Source organism: Nanorana parkeri, unplaced genomic scaffold, assembly GCF_000935625.1.
Source record: "Nanorana parkeri isolate BGI_ZX_2015 unplaced genomic scaffold, ASM93562v1 scaffold2593, whole genome shotgun sequence".
Lineage (NCBI taxonomy): Eukaryota > Metazoa > Chordata > Amphibia > Anura > Dicroglossidae > Nanorana > Nanorana parkeri.
The window spans coordinates 100,227-124,390 of record NW_017308861.1 but is presented as its reverse complement, the minus strand read 5'-3'; the positions used below and the strand labels follow the sequence as shown (position 1 = coordinate 124,390).

At 45.4% G+C, this 24,164-nt stretch overlaps 1 long non-coding RNA gene across 1 annotated transcript in view; it reads right to left on the bottom strand.

Annotated features, from left to right (window-relative positions):
* Window positions 1–2,578: 2,578 nt before the first annotated feature.
* The window catches only part of LOC108801978, a 65,608-nt gene continuing 44,022 nt past the window's right edge, over window positions 2,579–24,164 (bottom strand). Inside the window, exon 2 of the long non-coding RNA XR_001942190.1 lies at window positions 2,579–2,726. This is a non-coding gene — a long non-coding RNA (uncharacterized LOC108801978). The remainder of the gene's footprint in view (window positions 2,727–24,164) is intronic.

Here is a 24,164-nt window from a genome sequence, read left to right as displayed (position 1 = left end):
CCACAGAGCAACCACACAGAAAGGAGATCAGGAGTTTTCCCCGTGTGCAGGAGAGTGGGCTACGCTCCCTTGCATGGGTTTCAAAAGAGGGGACAAGCGTGGTTAGACCTGTTTTGGGTCTAGGAGTCTGGTGATCAGTATTCCTAAAGATACGGTGGTGGAGATATCTGTTATTGGTCACATCTGTGAAATTTGCACAATATATCAAAGATTACTGACTGATTGTTTGAAAAAAGGAAGAAAAAACTATTTTTAAGAAGAAAAATAACTGAACTGTATATCATAGTTATTGTTTTATTACATCAATCAGCACAGAACTACATACAGATATATCATTGGTGGAGGCATCCAAGAATTGGTTGCATGGGTGTTTTTGGAACTTTATGCATATAGACTTAGGAATTATAACACAGCACGTTTTGTATATGATTTATGCATCTTATAATGTGTCTTTTGTACACTGGAGCTAAATCCATCACACAAAGTAACACACCCAGGCCACATGTGTTTCAAGTATTGATCAGTCTGCACTAGAAACAGTGACATCACTTGCAGTGATTAATTTTCAATCATTAATTTTCATGATATATGAAGTTAGCCAATTTTGCATATATGTAGACAGAAGTTGTACAGCCCTTCTCCCATCAATAAGTTAGTACAAACTAGCAAGAGTTCTCTTTTAGTCGCCATTCACACTTTTGCTTTGTGTGAACAGGCGCCAAATGTGCGCGCTGGTGCAACACGTTAAAAATGTGCAAAGCGCTTGCGGTGCCATCACTTGTATGTATGAAGTGTATGCAGAGAAAGGTTAAAAGACAACCTCACACAGATTATTAAATTATAGAAAAGAAACTTGCCCTACAGTCATAGTCATGTAATTATTATTATCACTCAAGCAAAACTATCCTTATGTCAAAATTTAGCTTGGGCTAAATTGCACTGCTGCTCAGAATACAGCATCGAAATTGGCAGCCATAGCCACAAAGGAGTCTCATCACCAGGGTTTTGGACACAGAAAGTAACCATTACCATATAATCCTAAGACATCTCCAATGAAATTGGCATATTTATTTCAAGTAAACAAAGGATTTTTACTTCTGTCCATTTGTTGCTAAGATTTACAAATCCCTGCCAGACAGCATGGCCAGTCTGGAGACCTGGGATTTCTCTTCTGTAATTAAGTGCAAGAGGCTGATAACAAACCAAGAAATACACATGATATTTTTAAATAAACATATAAACTTGAATGAACTATCTTTAGAGGGTTATATTAAATACATATTGACACCACATTTAATATAGCATTTATTGATTTCATTCTACTTCTGTTCACTGCATCTAAACATCAGCATCTTTAGCTACATTTACAGAAGAAGGACTGCTTGGAAAGGTTAGGTTTTTTTATTGTACCTCTGCGAGTTTTGGTAATCAAAGTGGTCTTAAATCATGTTAAAAATTATCAGTAATTAATAATGTGCAGCAATTATTAAGCGGCACAGTATCGTCTTCCATTTCCCTTGAAGGAGAATGAGTGCTGTACATTTACTATGCCTACATCAAAATATGGAAGGAGAGAAGAGTCTAGGAGGAACAAATTCTGTTCATGTAATTATGGGTCAACTTTGGCTTCAGGATCTAATGGACACATCACAAAATGGTGCTGTTAGGATTAGCATAAAGACAAAAGCTCTGTATAATCAATTGGAATGGTAAAAATGGGCGCTCACCTTTCTACAGGGAAACAGTCTGGTATGTCCCACCAGACATCAGGGAAAATTAGGTAACAATGACTACTCGCATACATTATTGATTAAACAAATGTGGTGCATCACTACAGCAAAGCAAATTGCACTGCTGCTCAGGAGCATGATCACCAGGGTTTTGGACACAGATAGTAACCATTACCATAAAATCCTGAGTCACTGCAATGAAATTGGCATAATTATTTTAAAAGGACTTACCAATAAGGAAACAGCTAAATACACAGATTAGACCTGTTTTAAACCAAATGGTTTAAATTAAATGGCACACTCTAATACATATTAGAGTGTGTAATTTAATAAAAAAACATTTTGACATAGTTCTTAGATTAAGTGAAACCATGCCTGCCCCCATATTTCATACCTAATACACATTTTTTTTAAAGAACACACATCAACAGTTCAACAACAGAATATGCAAACTTGCACCAGCATCTTCTGCTTGTGGATGGTAACAATTTTTCAAAATAATGTGTCAAAACAAACAGTTAACAATTTTCAGAGGAGACCTTTTTCAAGGTGTTTGGGAAAGGATGAATCTTTATCCAAGGACAGGACACCTAAAACATTCACATAAAAGCATTGACCTGCAAGTGGAAATACAAGCACTAGGTGCCACACTGGAGGGAAAAACCATACAGGAGGGAAAACACAGGGAAACAGCTCCTCCAGATCTTTCTTATGGAGGTGCTTTCTCTAGAATCAAACCTTGGTATTTACAATGTAAAAGGTCACATACTTTGTTTGAGAGCTTTGCCTTACAAAAATGCACCTTCCAAAATGTGTGGCATCAAAGTTCAAGTAATATTGGTGTTCTGTTTAATATTCATCCATGGTTGTCTCAAGAAATAGGTTCCTCACATCTAATATGGAAGCCAACTCCAAAATCTGTTTTTGCAGATGAAGGTTCTCCACTAGTTCATCCCGGGGAAGAGGAGGATAGGTTTCTGGGTAGTTCCTAGTTTCCTGGAAGACAACAGCACTTGTAAACAACTTTAACTATGGAGTAATATAATGCTATGCACAAAACACTTTAGAAAAAAGCATGTTATAAGCAAATATGTCACAAGTAAGCTAAATACTGTTTATTTTAACAAGTTTGAACCAGGTGGAGATTTTTAGGAGCTTTACATTCAACACTTGGTCATTTTTAAAAGATCCAATGCTTTATTGCTGCTTTATTACTAGCAATAAAGACAAAAGTACTATTTGAAATGCATTACTCATTCAAGCACATCTAAAGACCCTTTCTTATTATAATCATGATGATAAAGCAACACGTTCTTTCTAAAAAAAAAATAGGATTTTTGACTTACAGTAAATTCTTTTGCAGGACAGAGGCAGATTCAGAGATGACGACGGTAATATGCTGGCCAGAGATATGAGCCATTTCCCCTCCAGGAAATCCTCAGTTTTGTGAGGAGATGTCTCCTCTCCACTGAGATGTTGTCAATAAAGTGTCTCTGGCTGCGCCCAACATGGTGGCTATCTCACAGCGACTGGATCAGTGCCTCATTGTGACAGCTTTGGGGCCTTACCTGAACCCCACTGAATGGAAGAAGTGAAGCTGGCCTGTGATCTAGCTTTGGGCACTGTGTTCCCACCCTGTGCTGCTGTGGTGCAGCACATTGGGTTGTGTTTCTAGGTCCTCCTAGAAATGGATTTATGTCTAGGAGAAATAAAAGGAGCTCTTGTTAGCCTCTGAGGGTGCTATATAGGTCCAGGGCAGAGGTGGATTTGCACTGCTGTGACCCTGTCCCTGAAGTCCCCCTCCTGGGGGAGTGAAGCCAAGGTGTCCTCGTGAATAGTCGTGCATTGCCTGGTAGGTGTGTTCCTAACCCCGCTGGCCCTTTAAAATTTAAAAAAAATTTGCTGTTGCTGTTTTTTTGCCACTTGCTGTTGATGTTTTTACCACCACTGCCTATGTGGCCTGTGCAAAAAATGCTACATTTGCAGCTTCCTGGGGCCGGTACATGTGCAAGCATTATTGTGGCAACCTATGGCCCTGTTAGGGTCCTCGGCAGTCATATCCCAATATGACTGCCGAGGACCCTTACAGGGCCACCAGAGCAAGCTTAGTACAGGCTAGGGTACAAAATCTATACTCCCAAGCAAAATATCTGCATTGCTGCTGGATCGACTCTTAGTGTAGGTATGGTGAACATGTTTCTCTGTGCTTGACTAACTGCTATTTGCCTGTGCCCAATCTCATGTGTACTGACTTCCACCTTTCTGCCTGCCGCTGGATTGACCCTTCAAGAAAGATCTGGCCTGTCCACAAATACAATCTGTATATGGGTGGTGTAGATTTCAATGACCAGATGATGCAGCCCTACTTGGCAACCAGAAGTTGTTCACTGGTACAAAAAAGTTCCCATTTATCGTTTACATTTGGCTATGTACAATTCATATGTGATTTACAAGTCTGCAGGAAGAGCTGGCTCTAACCTAAAATATCAAGAAGACATTATTACAACCTTTATTTACCAGGAATGCCCTGCTCCTAAAAGGCTTCAGTCTGATGCAGTCAACAGGCTACATGAGAAACATTTCCCCGATCTGATCCCTCCCACCCTCAGTAGACCAGACACGACCCAGAAAAATGCGAGTGTCGCAAAAAAGAAAAAAGGCGGGACACACGTTACCATTGTCCCAACTGTCCCTCAAAACCTGGCCTCTGTGCTAAAGATTGCTTCCGTCTCTGCCATACCTCATAGCAAAATTAGTGTAGGTGAAGATGTTTCTCTGTGCTTGACTAGCTGCTATTTGTCTGTGGCCAATCTCATGTCTATTGACTTCCACATTTCTGCCTGCCACTGGACTGAACCTTTGCCCACATACTGACCACATCTCTGCCTGCCACCTGAACTGACCTTGGCCTGCATGCTGACCACGCCTCTGCCTGCTACCTGAACTTACCTAGGGCTGTTTGTGGACCACATTTCTGTCTGCCACCTGTAGTGACCGACCTGCATGTCCAACTGACAACATTCCACAAAAACACCAGTCCCAGCCATCTTCTGAAGACAGCTTCACTCCTGGAACCACAGATATTGTTTTGTTTACCCTTTGTCCGTCTTTCTGTACCTCCTGAACAATAAACATAGCATTGTGTATAATTCCTGGGGTTAGCCAAGTACCATTAGGCCTGCTTGGCTTGGGGGAATGGGGAAAGCTACACTTTGAAAGCCTCATGGTGCTTCTTGGAATTTTGGGCGCCACTATGTGGCTAGGCCGCAAAAAAGTCTCACATGCGTGGTATCCCCATACTCGGAAGGAGTGTTTTGGGGTGTGATTCTAAGGATGGCTATGCTGTGTGTTAGATATATCGACAGAATTGACAATATTGTTTATAAAAATACATTTCATTCACAAAGATTTTATTAAAAAATTTCCAAAAGCATATAAGTACAACCAGATATAAAAGATGTTTAGCAGTTAGCGAGCAGGTAGGGATCGCAGGATCCAGGAAATAAACATACATAAAAGAGAATGAGGACAGAACATCTCGATCGGAGAACAAATTGTGGCATTCATTAGGGAAAGGTTTTGCAAGAGCCAGATAAATGTGCAAAAGTATCTATCACTGATTGAGTGTAAGCCTATGGTCATGGCCCCTGGGCTATACAAAACAGCCGTTTCAAGGAAAGAGACAGGTGAAGAGGAGAAGAGTAGTACGACAGGTAAAGATCTCCAGAGAGAAGGAATAAAGAGGAGGAAGAAGGGTATAGTGCCGGACACCTTCGCAGGGTGACCCCCAAGGAGCCTAACTGGTCAAATGGCCATCAAGCTCTCCTGAGGCAGGGTTGGATGGGCGTATTGTATCCAAGGTTCCCAAATTCCCATAAAGCGTTTGTGTGTCCAAGAGGATGCTAGACAATTTCTCATTGATAAAAAAGAAGTCTATCCTGCGTCGTACCTCTGCAAATGAAACAAACAGCTTTTTCCAGGCCTGAGCTATGGTCTGTTTAGCAGCCAGCAAAATATAAACAGCTAGTTTGTGTTGAGACTTCGTAAGAGTCACTGGTTTGAGATGCAGGAGTGTGAACCAGGGATCCTTGCGTACTTGTGCCCGGAAAAGGTTCCGAAGTAGACGGAACGTGTGCACCCAAAATCTGCTGAGCATGGGGCAAGTCCACCAGGTGTGTAAAACATCCCCATTTACTGAGCAGCCATGAAAACAAAAGGCAGACCGGTCAGGGCATACGTGGGCTAGTCTGGTGGGAACAAGATACCATCTCATCAGGGATTTGTAGGCAGTCTCCATGGACGTGACGTTAATTGTGCACGTGGCCGCCGTGGTCCAGATCTGCTGCCATTCTGCCTCGGATTTGGAGGCTCCAAGGTCTCGCTCCCACCTTGAGACATATCCATGTCCCAACTGGGATGAGACCGAGTTGAGGTGGGCATATAGAGTATAGTAGTACTAAAGTATAGATATCAATTTCGACTGTGACGGTGTATGGTAGCAAATGTGTTCAAAAGTGGACAAGGTGGTTGCTGTTGCTCTGTTGGCGAAATGAAAAGAGGTCCAGTGCCGTAGCTGTATGTAGCGGAAATATTCCGCTGCTGGGGCTTGAGAAGTCTCCTGGATGGAAGGACAGCTGTGGATTGCGTCTCCCTCCAAAAAATGATGGAGGTAGGAGAACTTATGAGTTTTCCACCATGTAAATGCCCCAGGGGAGTCCAGGCCCAGAGGAAACAGAGGGTTGCCCAAAATGGGAAGCAAATGTAAATGTGGAGATATCAGCTTGCTATGATATTTTGTGCTGTCCCAGACTTTAAGGGTCAAACGCATTAAGGGGCTCATGGTACTGGGACGTTTAGATGGTGGAAGCCAGGGTAACGTCTCAACAGCGATGGGTAGGCAAAGCGCCCCTCCAATTCAGTCCACAGTGGAGCCTGTGAAACTAAAAATAGGCTAGTTAAGGGTGCTATCTGTGCTGTCTGAAAATATTTAATGAGGTTCGGTAGTCCCACCCACTTGCCTCCTATGAGTGCAGATTGTGGACTTAGGGATCCGAGTTCATTTGTGGTGCCATACAAAATCCAAAATTTGGTTCTGAATGGCACGCATAGCATTACTTGGTATTGCAACGGGCAGTGTGCGAAAGTAGTATAGCAGTTTAGGGAGGAGGATCATCTTGACAGAGTTGACTTTCCCCATCCAGGAGAGACAGTGATGGGACCAATTAGAAAGTAATTCCCTAGAATGTTTGAATAGAGCAATATAATTGGCTTTAAATAGTGAGTCATAGGTTCTGGTCAGATTTATACCCAGGTAACTTAGTTGGGTGTCCCGCCAGGTAAAGGGGAAGTTGTAACGAAGAGAGTCTACAGTTGTTGGCGTCAAGTTAATATTAAAGGCCAGTGATTTATCCTCATTAACGCTGAGGCAGGAGACTTGGGTGCACAAATTTACAGTGGCTAGCAGATTTGGTAGGGTGATGTGGGGTTGGGAGATGGTGAGAAGTAAGTCATCTGCAAAGAAGTTTGTTTTATATTCAGTTCCTCCCACTGAGATGCCATGGATGTTGGGGTTTTGACGCAGCGATTGTGCAAGTGGCTCAATAGCCAAGACAAAAAGGATAAGCGAGAGGGCCCTGTCGGGTTCCTCGCACAATTGGGAAGGGGGGAGATGAGTGGTCAGGTATCTTATGGAGGCTGAGGGGTCCAGAAGCCCCATTTGCCCAGTACATAGTATAAGTAATCCCAGGAGAGTGAGTCGAACGCTTTGTGGATATCCAATGGCAGTAACATACCTCTGGTGGCAGAGTCTTGCATGTGATGTATCAAGTGTATAATTTTCCTTCTAGCGTCAGGGGCCTGGCGACGAGGGGTGAAGCCCACTTGGTCCCTGTGTATCAGGTTTTCTAAGAAGGTGTTAATTCTGGTAGCTAAGATTTTCAAGAGTAATTTAGTGTCTATGTTCAATAAGGAGATGGGTCTGTAGTTGTGCGGGTCCAAATCATCCTTACCAGGAAGAGTGTAATTTCGAACCTGTCTTCGGGTGGTTGAATAAATCAGTCAGGTGGGGGCTAAGATGTCAGAAAATTTCTTGTAATATAGAGCGGAGAATCCATTCGGGCCTGGGGATTTCTGTGATTTTAGAGATTTTATAGCTGTTTGGACTTCCTGAATGGAGATATCAGCCTCCATCTTCTCCACCATGACAGCGCTGAGGGACGGAATCTGAATAGCATTAAATAAGCCATCCCAGTCCTGGTGTCAAAAGGTTGGGGCTTGCAATAGAGCTTAGATAGAATCAAGGCGAATTTGGAGACGATGGAGGCTGGGTTCGCTGAAATGGAGTCATCTGAAAGCTGGAGACGGATAGGGCGCGCCCCCTTCGGTTTGGAGTGTAATAGGTTCGTGAGCATAGAACCGGGTTTGTTGGCTCTGGCATAAAAGTTTTGCTGAGACCATCTGAGTTGCTTTTCAGCTCTATCGTTTAAGAGGACGTTCAATTCCACTCTCTCTGAAGTGACCTGTTTGCGTAAAGCAACAGTGGGGTGCGCCTTCCACTCCGTTTCGAGACTGTCAGGTTTCAGAGTACCCCCAGGTGGCGCTGGAGCCAGGTCCTGTAGTTCCTGTGCTCGCCTGCGGGTGTCTCCAGCAGCCAGGAACTGTCAGGAACCTGCAGCTCCAGTACTCACCTGCGGGTGTGCCCCAGCTGTGACTGATCATCCCATCACCTGGTGCTTCCTGGGAGGGTATTTAAGCCCTCCCTGCAGTCAGGAAGCTGGCTCAGTATTGCGTCGCCTGCACCTGACTGACTCCCCTGCTTCCTGAACCCTGCTTCCTATCTGCAAACCCTGCTTCCTATCTGCAACCCTGTCACCGACCTGGCTTGTTACCCGACCACTCTCCTTGAATCCTGTTCCTGTACCGTGCTGCCCTCCTGTTAATGACCCGGCTTGTACCTGACCACTCTCCTTGTATCCTGAGGCCTGCCGTATATCTGCAGGCCTGTTACCCCTCCTTGTTGCTATTCCCCCTGGCTGTAGGTGTGTGTTTGTCCCAAAGGTGGGTTTGTTACTTCACTGCTAAACCTGTGGGGGCTTGAGGGGGTTTGTAGTTTTGTTGATGTGTAACAAACTGTGTGCATAGAACCCTATCCTGTGTCGTCATATTAATTCGGTCATCCTGCGTGGGTACCTACATGTGGTGTGAGGACGCCTGTGCATGGTACCCTGACAGAGACGCTCCAGAGCCATGGTAAATGTTTGGATTTTGCGTTCTCTCTCCTTTTTCCGGCAGGAGGCCAACTGAATAAGGTCACCCCGAAGAGTGTCCTTGTGAGCCTCCCACAGGGAAACCGGGGAGGATACCGACGAGGCATTCTCCGAGAAGTACCGGGTGAGATACGTTCTAACCAGATGTGCCGTGTCTGTAAAGGAGAGCAACGAATCATTTATTCGCCATGAGAAGTGAGCGGGGCGAGACACCAGTGATGTGCAACCGGACATAGAGGACCGGGAAACAATGCCGATGCTTGCAGTGTACGGCTGGAGACGGCCCCACACGTACCGGCGGCTTTTGGGGTCGGAGGATTTCAGGAAGCTGCCCTGAGGCTTTACCATACCTATACCCCTTATCCTTGCTGTGTCCTCTTGTGGTAAGCAATGGTTTCACTAGTGTTGTGAGCCTTAATCTTTTCTTATGGATTATCTGGCCTTTTATATAGGTATTACATATATACTGTATATATATATTTCTTTATTCTCAGCTACCACCTTGGGCACTAATTGAGGGGTACATACCACCTACTATTAGTATCTCCGTGTATACAGATTTACCTCAGCTCTCCATCCTTCCTCACCCTGGGAATACATGCCCCCCTGATCCGCCTGCGTTCTGGTGTGTGCATCTGTTGACCTCACACGGAGGGGGTAAGAGTATTTGGCATCTCTCGGTAGTAATGCTTTATTATGTAACATGTCTAATGTTGGAGCACTCATGTTTCTTTTTCTATGATCTCCAGATCACCTCCTTTTTTCTCTCATTACTGGAAAAAGTGACTCATTTAAAAGTTGCATTATGAATAAGTACTATTAGTTGCAAGAGATTATATTAGCAATAATGTCTATGGTATTATTATATTATATTATATGAAGCATCTATATGCCTACTGAATTGAATAATTTCAAGTGTTTTTGTTATATATATGTTCTTTTATAATACCCAACCTATATTTAATTTTATATTGTTTGAGTGTACCCATTGAAATATATTAGTATGGAGGTTGAACGTTACAGGTACATCCAACTTCACCATTGGATCTCCAACCTGACTAGGCGGGGAGACCCTACCCGGTCTCTCACATGTTTTGAACATATCTGCCTTCACTCACCGGGGGGCCCGGGTCTAGTGACAATATTATATTCCCAACTGAACAGGCTGGTTTGTCACTCCGACCATAAGTATGTCGGAGGCTGGGAGGGGGAATTACAACAGAAGTGGGTCATGAAGGAATGGCAGCAGATGTGGAGGAATATGGCGAGCTGCTCTATAAATGTTACAAATGCTGAAGTTGCATATAAAGTGGTAATTAGATGGTACCTGGTCCCAGCACGGATGGCCCGCCAATTCCCTTCTGCCTCTAGTGCTTGCTTCCGAGGTTGCAGGTAAGTGGGAGATATGATACATGTATGGTGGCGATGCCCATTAGCCACTCGCTTTTGGATTAAGATATTTAGGCTGATTGGTTCCCTTTTTGACATACATGTTCACAGAAACCTTCAATATGCCCTCTTCCACTTGTCTATACCTGGATTAACTAAACCACAGCAAGCCTTAACACACTGCATTTTCCTAGCACCTAAGTTGACCTTGGCAGGCAACTGGAAGAAACAACAAATCTGTGGAATTTGGTAACAGGCTAGATAATGTCATGCTTAATGAGCGCCTTTCCAGTATTTTAGAAGACAAACATAATAATTTTCTGGGTATCTGGGAACCTTGGCTCAGGTATCGCCACCCTAACATGGACCCAATGGGCTACCGAGGTATCTGACGGGATTTGAACTTTGAAATGGCTCTGGTGTTAGTGGAGGGGCTGGGCTGACTCTGTTGCTGATCAAAAGCAATGAATGACAGACGGAGGTGGGACCTGCCACCACTATGGGTATGAGGGATACCATTACCAGGGCTGGCACTACCATACAGGCAGCACAAGCGGCCACTTGAGGGCACTGGTGGGGGAGGCGGGAAAAACACCTCCTCACCCAGCTCCCTCTGCTATCGGCTCTCTTCGGTGCCGCAATATTTACATATGAATGGGTCGCGGCTTATTGATATGCATATTACTGCGGCCCATTCATATGCTAATATCTCGGCAGAGACAGTGTAGTGTTCTTCCTGCACTGTCCCTGCCGAGATATGGGCCCTGCCGAGAATGAGCCACGGTGATTTGCATATCAATAAGCCACGACCCTTTCATATGTAAATATCACGGCTCTTGCATATGCAAATCGCCGCACCCCCCCCCACTGCTAAGGAAGAAGAAACTGCCTGAAGACTGCAGGAACAAGGTAAATTGAAGGCGTATACCTTTCTTACATTGACGGTCATTGTAAATACTTTAGTTACATTGGCGGTTATTGTGCAAATTTTCGTTACATTGGCGGTTATTGTGCAAATTTTCGTTACTTGGCGGTCATTGTGCAAACTTTCGTTACATTGGCAGTCATTGTGTAAACTCTGACCATTACCCTTCTCCCTATCCCCTCTTGCTCCTTTCTTCTTCCTTTTCCATCTGTGGGGTCTCTTCCCCGCTATCTTAGCCTCCCTTCCCTCTTGGTCTTAACTTCCCTCCATGGGTACTCCACTAAGAGGTGTAAAACCTGTTAACTTTGTTGGTAAACAAAATGTAAATTTCTGCTACATGGTTACGGGTGAGACACCTGCTTGCTCTTAACACTATACATCATAGTATATGATTTTGCATTCATTATGTTTGTATTGTTCCTTGACTAACTCCTATTTTGGAGCACTGTGAACCCATTACCTGTGTTTACTTTGTTTTAAAGAATAAAAATATTGAAACAGAAATATATTAGTATGTATTATTAATATGGTGGGTTTATATTTGAAGTACATAGAATTAAGCGGATATACAGAATTTTCCATCAGTGAAACTATATGTGGAGAACCACTGTATCTTGATACCAATGACTTCACTTTCAAAGTATTTGGAGGATAAATGTGAATTGCCATGGTTTAGACTTTCTTAAAGCTATATATATATCTATGAAGAGTCGGTAAGGCGGGCAGATGCGGTCATAGAATAGACCACCCTATTATATTTATGGTTTTGTCCAAGGCTTAGGTCAGAGGTTATCGTTATAAAAATAGTGGAATAAAAAAAAATCCAAACTTTTATACAGTCCAATAGGGCCCCCTTTAGGTGATTGCGAGGAAGATGTATATAGTAAAATGATGCTCCATCTGACGTCATTAACTAAGTGGAAGAAAAATCCACGCCCACATTCGTTGGGGATTAAAAGTTTAATGGAAGTTGAGAGAAGGGGATCCAAAGGAGAGAGGAAGTACATACCAAGGGTAAAGGTCGAAAGCTGATGAAGGCTGACCAAGGGAACTGAACTAAAGAGAACCTGACAATCTCTAGTTGCTGAACTGAGACAAAGCTGACATCTCTCAGACAAAAGATTGGGCAATTTTTGGTAAAGTATACATTTCTATTTTTCTGTAGGCAATTGACTAGCCATGTATATCTATCTGACTAGACCATTTAGTCCTCGTAGCATCTAGATTGAATTGAGATAATTTTAAACTGCAGTATAAATTATATCTTTCAATCTTGGGGAGAAATACACAATTCTGTATAATCTGGAAGCTGATTTCAGTTTCTAGTCAATGGTTTAGTTATGATGTATACTTAAAAATAATTTAGTGGGAGGCGCATGCGCGAGGCTGACCGTGATGGCCGCGGTTTAATCAGCTCTGCACTGGACCGGGCGCCTTAAGGATCTTACAGCTGATATTACTGCCTGAATTTTCACACACTTATCGGAACCGGAGAGAGGGTCACTCGGGGCACCGATTCCCGCCAACATGGGTCGCACATACCCGAAGAAGAAGCCCACGCTTAGCCAAACGACTTTGCATGAGGCCTTGGGTCGGATGTCGCGCAGATCCGCGTACAGAGCACCCCCGCCGGATGAGGACACTAGGTCCTCCGTCGACACCATGGATCCAGCTGGAGACGATCCCACTCACCCCTTGCCTGACCAGCATATGGCTATGATGGCACAATTTTAATCCACGTTGCACAAAGCCCTGGACAAGATGTCTAAACAAATAACGACGCAAAAACCTAAATCATTTAGGTCTTAATTTATTATACATTTCCACTTTAGTCTCCTTTCCAGAAGCGCGGATTATCTATTTCTCATTCAGTTCCAAGTGTAGGCAGTTTGTATAATAATGTTCTGGATATGATCCAGGGGCCTGGCCCGGTTCATACATGTAGCCTCACATTTCACCACTCAGCCTTTGCTATACGCAAAGTCCTGACGGGTGACTAACCTAGTCCACGGTCGTATTGTGGACTTCCTTGTGAAGGAGACTCCTTGCCACACCCTCTCTCAACCTTCCTTCTCCCTTTTTAGGCCCTCTTCCTTTTCTTCCCCTCGAGCTCTACCCCCCAATTCTTGACTAAATTAACAGCTCTATTGCAGGCATGTCCATTAAAATAGTGTCCCTTAATGTCGAAGGGCTCAATCAACCAAATAAGCGAGTCAAAGCATTCCGCCAATTTAAATCCCTGCATGCGGATGTGATCTGCTTGCAGGAAACTCACTTTAAGCATGATTCTCCCCCAACGTTCCTTCATTCAACATTCCCCAATTTTTATTTGGCCTCAGCTGTGACAAAAACTAAGGGGGTTCTTATAGCCTTCAGAAGATTGCTCCCATTCGTTTGCAAGGAATCCATAGCAGACCCGGAGGGGAGATACGTGATCCTTGTGGGTTCGATCCATGATGTCCCCATCACTATTGTTTCATATTACGCTCCCAACACTGGACAGCTGGAGTTCAACAAGAACCTCTTAAAATTGATAGATGCCCGATTGCAGGGGACCCTGATTATGTGCAGGGACTCGAATTTGTTGATACACCCTCACGCTGACCGCTTAGATCCAGGGGACCCTACTGTCCCCCCATCCCTACTGCCTGCAGCCCGCAGGTTTCGTTTGTTAAACGCGGAATACGGCTTGGCGGATGCCTGGAGGGAGCTGCACCCGGCAAGGGATCGATTCACTTTTTATTCGAACCTGCATAGTACATTCTCGCGTATTGACCACATCTTCCTGCACACATCGACACTCCCCTTTGGTCCCTCAGGGACTCTTTGGGGACTTACAGACACCAAAGTATTCACTTCCATCAATGCGGCCTTGACTGAATTCTTCCTCCTCAATGCCTCATCGGTAGTATCCTCTGGGGTGGTCTGGGAGGCGCACAAGGCCACTACCAGGGGGAAACTGATCGCATTAGCCTCTAAAATTAAAAGGAAACGGGAGGAACGGATACGCCAATTGGAGCTGTCATTGGAACAGGCTATCCTCAGTCAAGGGACGGAAGGGACGGAACTCGCCACCAGCCTTAGAAAATTTCCTGACACATCTGAATCTCCCTACCCTGACGGAGGAAGCTAGGTCGGACATTGATTCCAGATGGATTTACGGCCCTGTACTATAAAAAAAATTCGGACGTACTTTGCCCTCACTTAGTTACACTTTTTAATGATTTACGCAAGGGTCTCCTACTACCTAGGGACTCCTTGGTCTCTGCCATCAGCATGATCCCCAAACCCCATGCCGATCACTCCTCTTGGGAAAATTATAGACCTATTTCCTTCATCAATATTGATATAAAATTACTCACTAAAATATTGGCTCTCAGAGTGAATTTACATGTCAATGCAAGGACCAGGTGAGATTCATGCCAGGATGCCAAGCCGGGGACAACATACGTCGTATATCCTTGATCCTACACATTGCTGGTTCCAGGCGTATACCACTTATGTTATTGTCTTTGGACATTACCAAAGCTTTCGACTCGATTGACTGGGACTACCTGAAGGGAGTGCTTCGGCATTGGGGATTTGGACAGTCCTTCATGAGATGGATAGACTCATTGTATTCCACCCCCTCAGCATATGTGCAGTATCAGGGATTCAGATCAGAGACCTTCCTGATCTCCAGGGGGACCAGGCAGGGGTGTCCACTCTCCCCTCTCCTGTTCGCCCTGGCGATCGAACCCCTGGCCCAAGCTATCCGCCTACATAGAGAGGTCCAAGGCATAGAAGTAGCAGGGTACCATTATAAATTCAGCCTATTTGCGGATGATGCGCTCTTAATGATCTCTGACCCTATTAAGTCACTGCCCAAACTTTTGCCATTACTACACCAATTTGGAACTCTATCAGGCCTACAGGTTAACCCAGCCAAAACAAAAGCACTCAACGTCTCTTTACCACCCGCCCTTTATGACTCCTTAAAAGCCTCCTTCCCTTATACATGGGTACAATCGGCCCTCCCCTATCTAGGGATGCACTTAACCCCGACGTATGACACCTTGTATTCTGCCAATTACCCTAAATTATTTACCCACTTGATTTCGCTCCTAAACTCCTGGACTAAACATCATATCTCATGGCTAGGTAGAATCAAAGCGGTAAAGATGTCTCTTCTGCCGAAATTTTTGTACTTTGCCAGGGTTTTACCTATTCCAGTCCCAGCTTTTAGGATACGCCTACTCCAACGCCATGTCCTTAGATTGATATGGTCAGGCTCCATCCCCAGAATTGCTAGATCAGTTCTATACAGGTCAAAACTGAAAGGGGGCCTGGGACTCCCTCTTTTCCAAAAATACTATGCGGCGGCCCAGATGGTCCCCCTCCTTACATGGCACTCGGAGAGGGAGGTCCCTTTGTGAGTCTCCTTGGAGGCATATCTATGTGACCCCATATTCTTAAAGAACCTACCGTGGCTACCCCCAAGATGAGGACCACTGTCACGTGCCCACTCACTAGACATACACTACGTCTATGGGATGCCCTTAAGGTATCCCAGGAGTGGATTTCACCACATACTCCCCTTCTCTCTATACAGGGGAACCCCCTTTTCCCTCTGGGATATGACAGCCCATCAACCTTTGGCAAATGGACAGCTCGCTCTCTAGTTCAAGCTAGACATTTTTATACCGCTGCAGGGATTATAACATTCTCGGAGCTCCGAAGGAAACATCAGCTTACCACTAGGGATCTTTTTCAGTTTATACAAATTACACACTAAGGCAGTGCGCTGGACCGCTCCGTGACCTGACGGTTATGACCCCATTTAAACAATTACTGACGCGCAATCCCCAGGGCCCAGGTCTCATCTCCCACCTATATGCGTCCTTGATGGACTCCCTACAGAGGGAACTTCCTCCCTATGCCTCAAAATGGGAACAGGAACTGGGGGCCCCCATTGGAGTGAACACATGGTCCCAAATCTCGTGCACGACCGCAAAAAGCTCCTCGAGTGTGCAGACAGTGGAAGCGAACTACAAACTCTTACTGAGGTGGTATTTTGTCCCCCTGCGTATCGCCCGTGCAGTTCCCTCCAGGTCCCCGTTCTGCTTTAGAGGATGTCAGACTGACGGGACCTTCATACATATCTGGTGGGAGTGCCCCAAGATCCGGCGGTTTTGGTCTCGGGTGTATCAGCTAATTTATACTGTAACAGGTCGTTCCTTTTGCAAGGATCCGACTGAGGCACTACTCGGGAAGAAACCGGTTTCATGCTCATGGACCCAATTTAAGCTGGTCACTCATATTCTAACTGAAGCCAGAAGAGTGATTGCACGCTCATGGCGTACTACTTCGGTTTGGGATCCGCTGCCCCATCTGCGGCCCGGGACCGCCTCGGAGGGCGTCAGGAGGAAGAGGACGGGAAATCAGCTCCTTGCTGATCTCCCTCCCGGCTGTGAATGCATAAGTGATGTGTATTACATCACTTGGGCATTCACCTGTCAGTCATCTGGCTGCTATAGCCAGAGAAAAAAAGCTGATGAAGCAGATCTCTGCTTCATCAGCTTCTTTTGGGGTCCACAGGTGCCAATTTTGGGTATTATCGTTTTTTGAGGTTTTGCACGTGCATGCAATTTTAAGGCTTGACATGTTTGGTGTCTTTTTACCCGACGTGACCCCGTCTTTTATAGTTTACCAAAAAATTGGGTAATAATAAATGTTTTATCATTTAATATAGGGGAAACTGTTTTTTTTAACATTTCGGTAATTTTTCCTTAATATAGTAAAAAATAAAAACCCCAGTGGTGAATAAATACCACCAAAAGAAAGCTCTATCTGTCCCCAAAAAAGGGTATAAAATTCATTTCAGTACAGCATTGCATGACGGAATAAATGTCAGTCAAAGTACACCAGCGCTGAATACTGAAAAATGGCCTGGATGGGAAGGGGGTTTAACACCGCGGATGTCAACTGGTTAAAGCCTGATTACCCCTGTCACCCATTCTGCCCTTCCCCCCACCCCCTCCTCTTTGCGATGCGTCTCCTTCACAAAATTTCTGTTCGGGCAGAGCCTGAACGGTGGTTTGACCACCCTCTATACAGTTTGTACTAGACTACTGCTTGACACAGGTTGCGTGTCTTGATGTATACTGTCAATTTCTTGCGGCATACGCAACACAGATTGTTATGTACCTGAGTCTTTTTGTTTATTGGGCTGTATGTACAGCTTTGATACCATTGTATATGATGTTTACATCTGCAAAAAACAGTTATTTTTCTTTTTTTACTTTCTAAAAACAATAAAAATTGATTGAACAAAAATAATTTAGTGGAAGTTTGACTTTGCCTTAAATACATTCTTGGCTTATAGCCAGTCCTGTGCATGGTGTAACAACAAGTTTGTTCATGCGTAGTAGAATTGAAGCTTGAGAATATCTGTTGTTTGAGAGAAATCACGTGTCAAATCTGCACATTTTGTTTCCATATTCTGTGAGATACTAAGAAGCGACTCATTGCATTTAAAAAGTTGTTACGTTGGTATTTTTGGAATAATATCCTGTGGTTATATTTTGCACATTACCTGTGTTATCACAATTATTGAAATTTCTGATCCATATTCTTTGTTTGTCATCAATTATATTTTTATTATCATTCTGCACTAATTTTTAGTTAATAAATATATATATTTTGTACACTATTGTATTCATTTTGTCTTCAAGTTAGCGCAAATAAACTAACTCAAATTATTTTGATTTGTGGAAATAAGTTGGGAATTTCCTTCATTATAGATCCTTGCTTGTTTGCATAAATAGAAAAACTGTTTATTTTAGCAGTATAAACATTCTGACAGAGAGGTATGCGGGCGGTGAAGATGCTCCCAGGGTGTGGTCGGCAGGTTGTGTGGACTCCAGCCGAGTCTTCCTGGGACCAGTGTGGCGTGCGGATCCGATTGGGAGGGCCGCGACGAGTGCGGGAACGGTTCTCCCACAGAGGCCTCAAGCGGCGGTCTCGTAGTGGCTGGGAACCGGGGGTCGGCTGCTCCGCGGCAGAAGCTGCAATGACTCCAGGAGGGGGCTGGCTTCTTCAGGAGATGGAATGAGTCAGCCTGCCCCCGATATGTGAAGGACACTTTGAAGGGGAAGCCCCATCGATATCTGATGTCACTGCAGGGCCACTAGGAAGGTCTTCAGGGCCTTTCGTTTCAGAAGCGTCTGCGGTGCCAAATCAGAGAAGATCTGGTTTTCAAAGTCCTGGAAAGAGAGATCACGTTTCTCCCATGAAGCTTTCATAATCGCCTCTTTGGTCTTGTAGAAGGTTGGCTTGAGGATTACATCTCTTGGGGAGCCGTCTGGTCGTTTAGGACCCAGCGCACGGTGGACCCGGTCTAGTTCGAGCCGCTCGACAGGGTAACCTGGCAGGAGTTCCTGGAACATGGCTACGACGGTAGCATTGAGATCTTCAACATGCTCAGGAATGCCTCGGAGGCGTACATTCCGCCGTCGGTTCCGGTTCTCTTAGTCCTCCAGTTTCAGAAGTGTAGTAGAGGCATCAGCTTTTAGAGAGTCTAGATCTTGTTAATGAGAATCGACCACCGTAATCACGTCGTCCATTTTATATTCAATATAATTGAGTCTAGTGCCTAGCACTTTGATATCACGAAGTACATGGTGGCTGCTTGTCTGCAGCTGTTTGCAGCTCCCTCTGTAACAGCAGCTTGAATTTTTCGAGGAGCATCGCGTCTCTACAGGTAGCTTTGGGCTGGTTGCATGAGATCGAAGACAGAAACGCTGCTCCATCCTTTGAGGAGCTATCGATATCCGCCACTAGCTCCTTTGAGGAAGGCAGGAGCTCCGGCGCGGGTGGTGAGGGCGCCATCTTGTCCGAAGAGCGGGTTGCTGCGGGAGTTGAGGGTGTCCGTGGATTGTTGCAGTTTGAACCCAAGGTCATGCCCATGGTTGTGCTCCTCAGGGTTTGTAGGGTGTTGGGGCGGCGGAGAGGGAGAAAAAAGACCCTCTGGCTGGGGCTATGGTAAGTCACACGTCCGGGTGGTGTGGAGCCAGGTCAGTATGCGGCCATCTTGGTCGGCTGCTCACCAGCGCCCCCCCATAAAAATACATTTATTTTTTCATTTTCTAACGTGTGGCAAAAAAATGATGTCTTAAAAAAACTCACAATGCTTCTTATTAAATATCTTTGTGTGTCTGCTTTCCAAAATGGGGTCATTTTGTGGGATTTTCTACTGTTCTTGCACTTCAGGGCCTCCACATATGAGATGGGTAGTCAGGGAATCAGAAAGCTTCAAGGATTGTGGGCCCCACTATGTGGCTAAGCGGCAAAAAAAGTCTCACATGTGTGGTATCCTCATACTCGGGAGGAGTAGCAGAATGTGTTTTAGGGTGTAATTCTAAGGATGTCTATGCTGTGTGTTAGATATAGCTTGTTAATTGACAACTTTATCTCCATATATCTCAATCTCTATACATCTCTATATCGATCCCTATATTTCATTATTTTATCATTTTTTTTCACTTTATTGCTATCACACAGGAGCTAACAAGTCTCTGTGTGATAGCATTTGGAGGTGACAGGTTCTCTTTATTAAACCCGTCACTTGCTGGAACTCCTGTGACAGTACAGCTCTCCCCTCTTTCTGTTTACACTGAGCAGAACGGAGAACGCTCTGCTCCCCACTCTCCATCCTGAGGATCTCCAGAGAAGCAGCCAGCGAGGAGAGAGTTACATGGGGGGAGGACGAACATTCAGTCTTAGTACAAGTGATCTTGGTCACATCGCTGAGATCACTTGTAAACGAACGGCTTCCCCGCTCTACATTTAGCCCTGCTTCACCAAAGCAGGGCTAAATGTAGAAAACAACTACCTGCCCGGTGCCCAGAAATCCATGTCCCAGGCATTGGAAGATTCCAGCCCTCTGCCGCCCCCGAGGCCGGGCCTCGGTGTCCTTGTGGTAAATCCGGCCCTGGCCCTATGACTCCGTCAATGGGGGCAGATCGGCCTCTTAAGCGGGTCTCCGGGCACAGGTTGGGACTCATGCCCCAAGATCACCGGAAGAAAAGACAGTCCTTTCGTCCTGGTCGGACCTCAAGAGATTGGTTCAGAGAGGCCAGGTCCTACAGGCCTAGAAAGGAGTTTTGGAGATCAGCTTAGCCTTCTTTCGTTAAGGCATACAAGTCTAGAGCTTCCACGAACTCTAAGCAGAACTGAAGATTTGCCTTGTCCGGCCGATACCAGATAGTCACTCCTCGAGCCAGTTTGGGCGGAGAATATTGCGGACGCTTGGATTGTGGATATAATTTGCAAGGGTTATCAAGTAGAGTTTGCCAGACCGCCTCCTGTGGCACATTTTGTGACAACCCAGATCCCAACCTCCCAAGAGAAGATTGGCTATTTGCAAGTTATATAGAAGTGTTGTAAAGAACTCGAGCGATTCTTCCTGTGCCCAGGACAGACAGAGGGTTGGGAGTGTATTCTCCTATTTTCATCGTGAGGAAGACTGGAAAATTCAGACCTGTTCTGGGTCTCAAGTTCCTCAATTCTTTCAAAAAAGCACTGCCTTTCAGGATGGAGTCCTTAGAAACCATTCTATCTCTCATCACCAAAGGGCACTGGTTAGTGCATCTAAGGGTATCTATAAACCTAGCTGGCTAGTATCTGCATGTTCCAATTTCCCAAGGACATCAGCACTTTCTGCGCTTCGTAGTGAACAACCATCATTACTAATTTTAGTGCCTTCCATTCGGCCTCTGCACGGCCTCGAGGACTTTCGCAAAGCTTCTGTTGGTCCAAGTAGCAATGATACATACTTGGGGCATTCAAGTATACCACTACTTGGACGATCTTCTGCTATTAGCCAATTCCGGGACTCAGGAGATTCTGCATCGGGATCAGATTCTTAATTCTCTAAGGTCATTCGGATGGCTGATAAACGAGCAGAAGAGTTCTCGAACACCGTCCAGACAACTGGAGTATCTGGGTGTCTTGTTCAACATGGAGAAATTCAGAGTTTTCTTGCTCTGCAAGAAAGTGAGAACAATTCAGAACAGTGCTTCGACAACGATGCAGATTTTGCACCCTTTGGCAAGACAGTGCATGAGTTTCCTTGGTCTTCTCTAGTCTCTTCCAAGATTCCATCTTGGCAAGATGGCACAGACGAATATTCCAATTCAATTTTCTTCAACAGTGGGGTCGCTCATGCCTTACACAGTTGATTCATCTTCCGAATTTTGTTGGCCAGTCTCTGATATGGTGGACAGCAGAATTAAACCTACAGTAGTCCTAGGCTGGCCCCTGGTGTCAAGAGAATACATACACATAACCAGGGGCATCAAATCCAAGCACGATGGTTGTAAAAGCTGGTTCCAGAAAGCTTGAATCTGTTAGACGTAGCAGCAGTTTTGGAAGCTCTGAAGATGTTTGGCCCTCTGATCCAGGTATCTGGGGTAAAGGTCTTTTCAGACAACAAAACTGTGGTGGCCTACGTGGCAAAGCAGGGAGGTATGAAGAGTCTTCCACTACTTCAAATAGCAGCAGGGATATTCAGATGGGCAGAGATGAATCTCCTAGAATTGACAGCATATTATTTGCCAGGAATGGACAATCATGAGGCATACAGCCTGAGCCGGAATTTTTTGAAAATCCGCAGAGAGAAGGTGAGGGCAATAGCCATCCTGCCCTACTGCCCAAGGTTTCCTCTCTTATGACAAATGAAGATGGTGGATCCAATAGTTTCCCTTGGAACAGAATCTCTTGCAGCAAGGGAGGTTCAAACATCTAAATCTGGGGAGGTTGCGGCCAGGGCAGCCATCAGAAATTTCGGGGCCCCTACACGGCTTTAGGCCGGGGCCCCAACGCACCACCCGATCCCCATACCGACCCACCCTGCACCGCACGGTCCCCTCCCGCACCGTTATTATTATACATTTATATATAACTCTGACATATACCGCAGTGCTGTACAGAGAACACTGAGCCAGTCACATCAGTCTCTGTACAGAGGAGCTTAAACTCTAATGTCCCCCCACAATCACACACTATGATTATACATGTATATAGCTCTGACATATACAGCAGCGCTGTACAGAGAACACTGAGGCAATCAGGTCAGTCAAGCTTGGAGCGGTGGAAGCAAAAAAAAAAGTGTGGTGTGCAATATAGTGAAATGTAAAATTATACAGCAATCAATGCAGAATGGCACCGGCTATAGAGGACCACAAATCCCAGCAATACATTATACATAGTGTATAATGTATTGCTGGGATTTGTGGTCCTCTATAGCTATTGGCACCTATACAGCGCAATATACCATCAGCTATAGAGGAATACAAAAAATCCCAGCAATACATTTATATAGCATGTGTGTGTGTGGGTGGGGGGTGCAGGTTGTCTTACCTGCACACTCTTCAAGCAACTTTACTTTCTTCCGAGATCTTGGGACTATCGGCAGCTGCCGTTCCCCCACACTGCATTCTCCCTGAAACGACGTGATCATCTTGGCGGGCAGCGTCTTAGCGGGCAGTGGTGGGAGAGAGCTCAGAGCTGGGAGAGGCGGGGAGGAGGTGCGGCGTGTGGTGTGAAGCGTGCAGCGCGCGTGGAGCCTCGAACAGGGCCAACTAATCTAAAGCCGACTAATCGATGATGGAAAACATTGACAACATTTTCCATCATCGATTTTAATCGACGTAGTCGATTAGTTGTTGCAGCCCCAGTCACATCAGTCTCTGTGGGGGGGACATTGGAGTGTAAGCTCCTCTGTACATAGACTGATGTGACTGTGGGGGGGACATTAGAGTGTAAGCGGGGGATCCAGATATCCCTGGATCCCCCACTGCAGCTTTGTATAATGTATTGCTGGAATTCAGTCGCGTAACTAGAACCTTCAGGGCAAGAAACTATGAAGGGCCCCCCTAACCCCCCACCGCCATAAAACTGTGTGGTTAACAGGAAGGCTGCTGAGGTCCCCAGCAAGACGCTTCAGTTTAAAAATTTAGTGCCGGTGTTCTGTCGAGAACGTCAACCCAGTATCTGCGTTTGCACACAGACAGATCCTGGTTTCCTCGATCATACTGGTCTGTGCACAAGCGAAGATGCTGAGGTCAGCAAATTCGATTACGTTGGTATTCTAGACAGAACACCGGTATCTGTGTTTAGTATCGGGGCATTTTCACGAGTATGAGTACTTGTGAAAATGCCCAGTATTGGCACCGACTGGTTCATACCTACTTAAAAATATAATGCATTGCTGGGAATACCAGCAGCTATGTAGGACTAAAAGTCCCAGCAATACATCATAATAAAAATCAGGGGGATGCCAACAGCATCCCCCTTCCCGGTCCAGACTTACCTGACTCTCATGCAGGAAGAATGTGCTGCCTGGCGGTGCCTGCAATACATTCTGCTGGACTAGTGACAGCCTCTCCAGCCCCGCCGCCCGTACATGCTGCGCGTGGCAGAGCGGCACTATCTCGGGGGGGGGGGGCTCTCTTCTTCCTCTCTGGGCCCCCGCTCCAGTAGAGACCCGGTAGTTCTGCCAGTGCTGGAATTTGTAGTCCTGTATAGCTAGTGGTATTCTGCATTCCTGTATAATCATTATACAGTTATGCAGAATACCACCAGCTATACATTTTACATAAAGTCAGCAATACTGACAGCTCTTCAGTCTCCCAATCCCCCCCCTCCCCCGGACCATCCATCACCCATAGACCCCACTGGCTCACCTAAATCCTGCAGAACCTTTTTCTCCAGAGACCTAGGCAGCCAGTGGAGGAGCGCAAGAGAGGGTCCTCACCAGGGGCGTAACTAGAAATCCCAGGGACCATAGAAAAATTTTGTAAGGGCCCCCCCCAC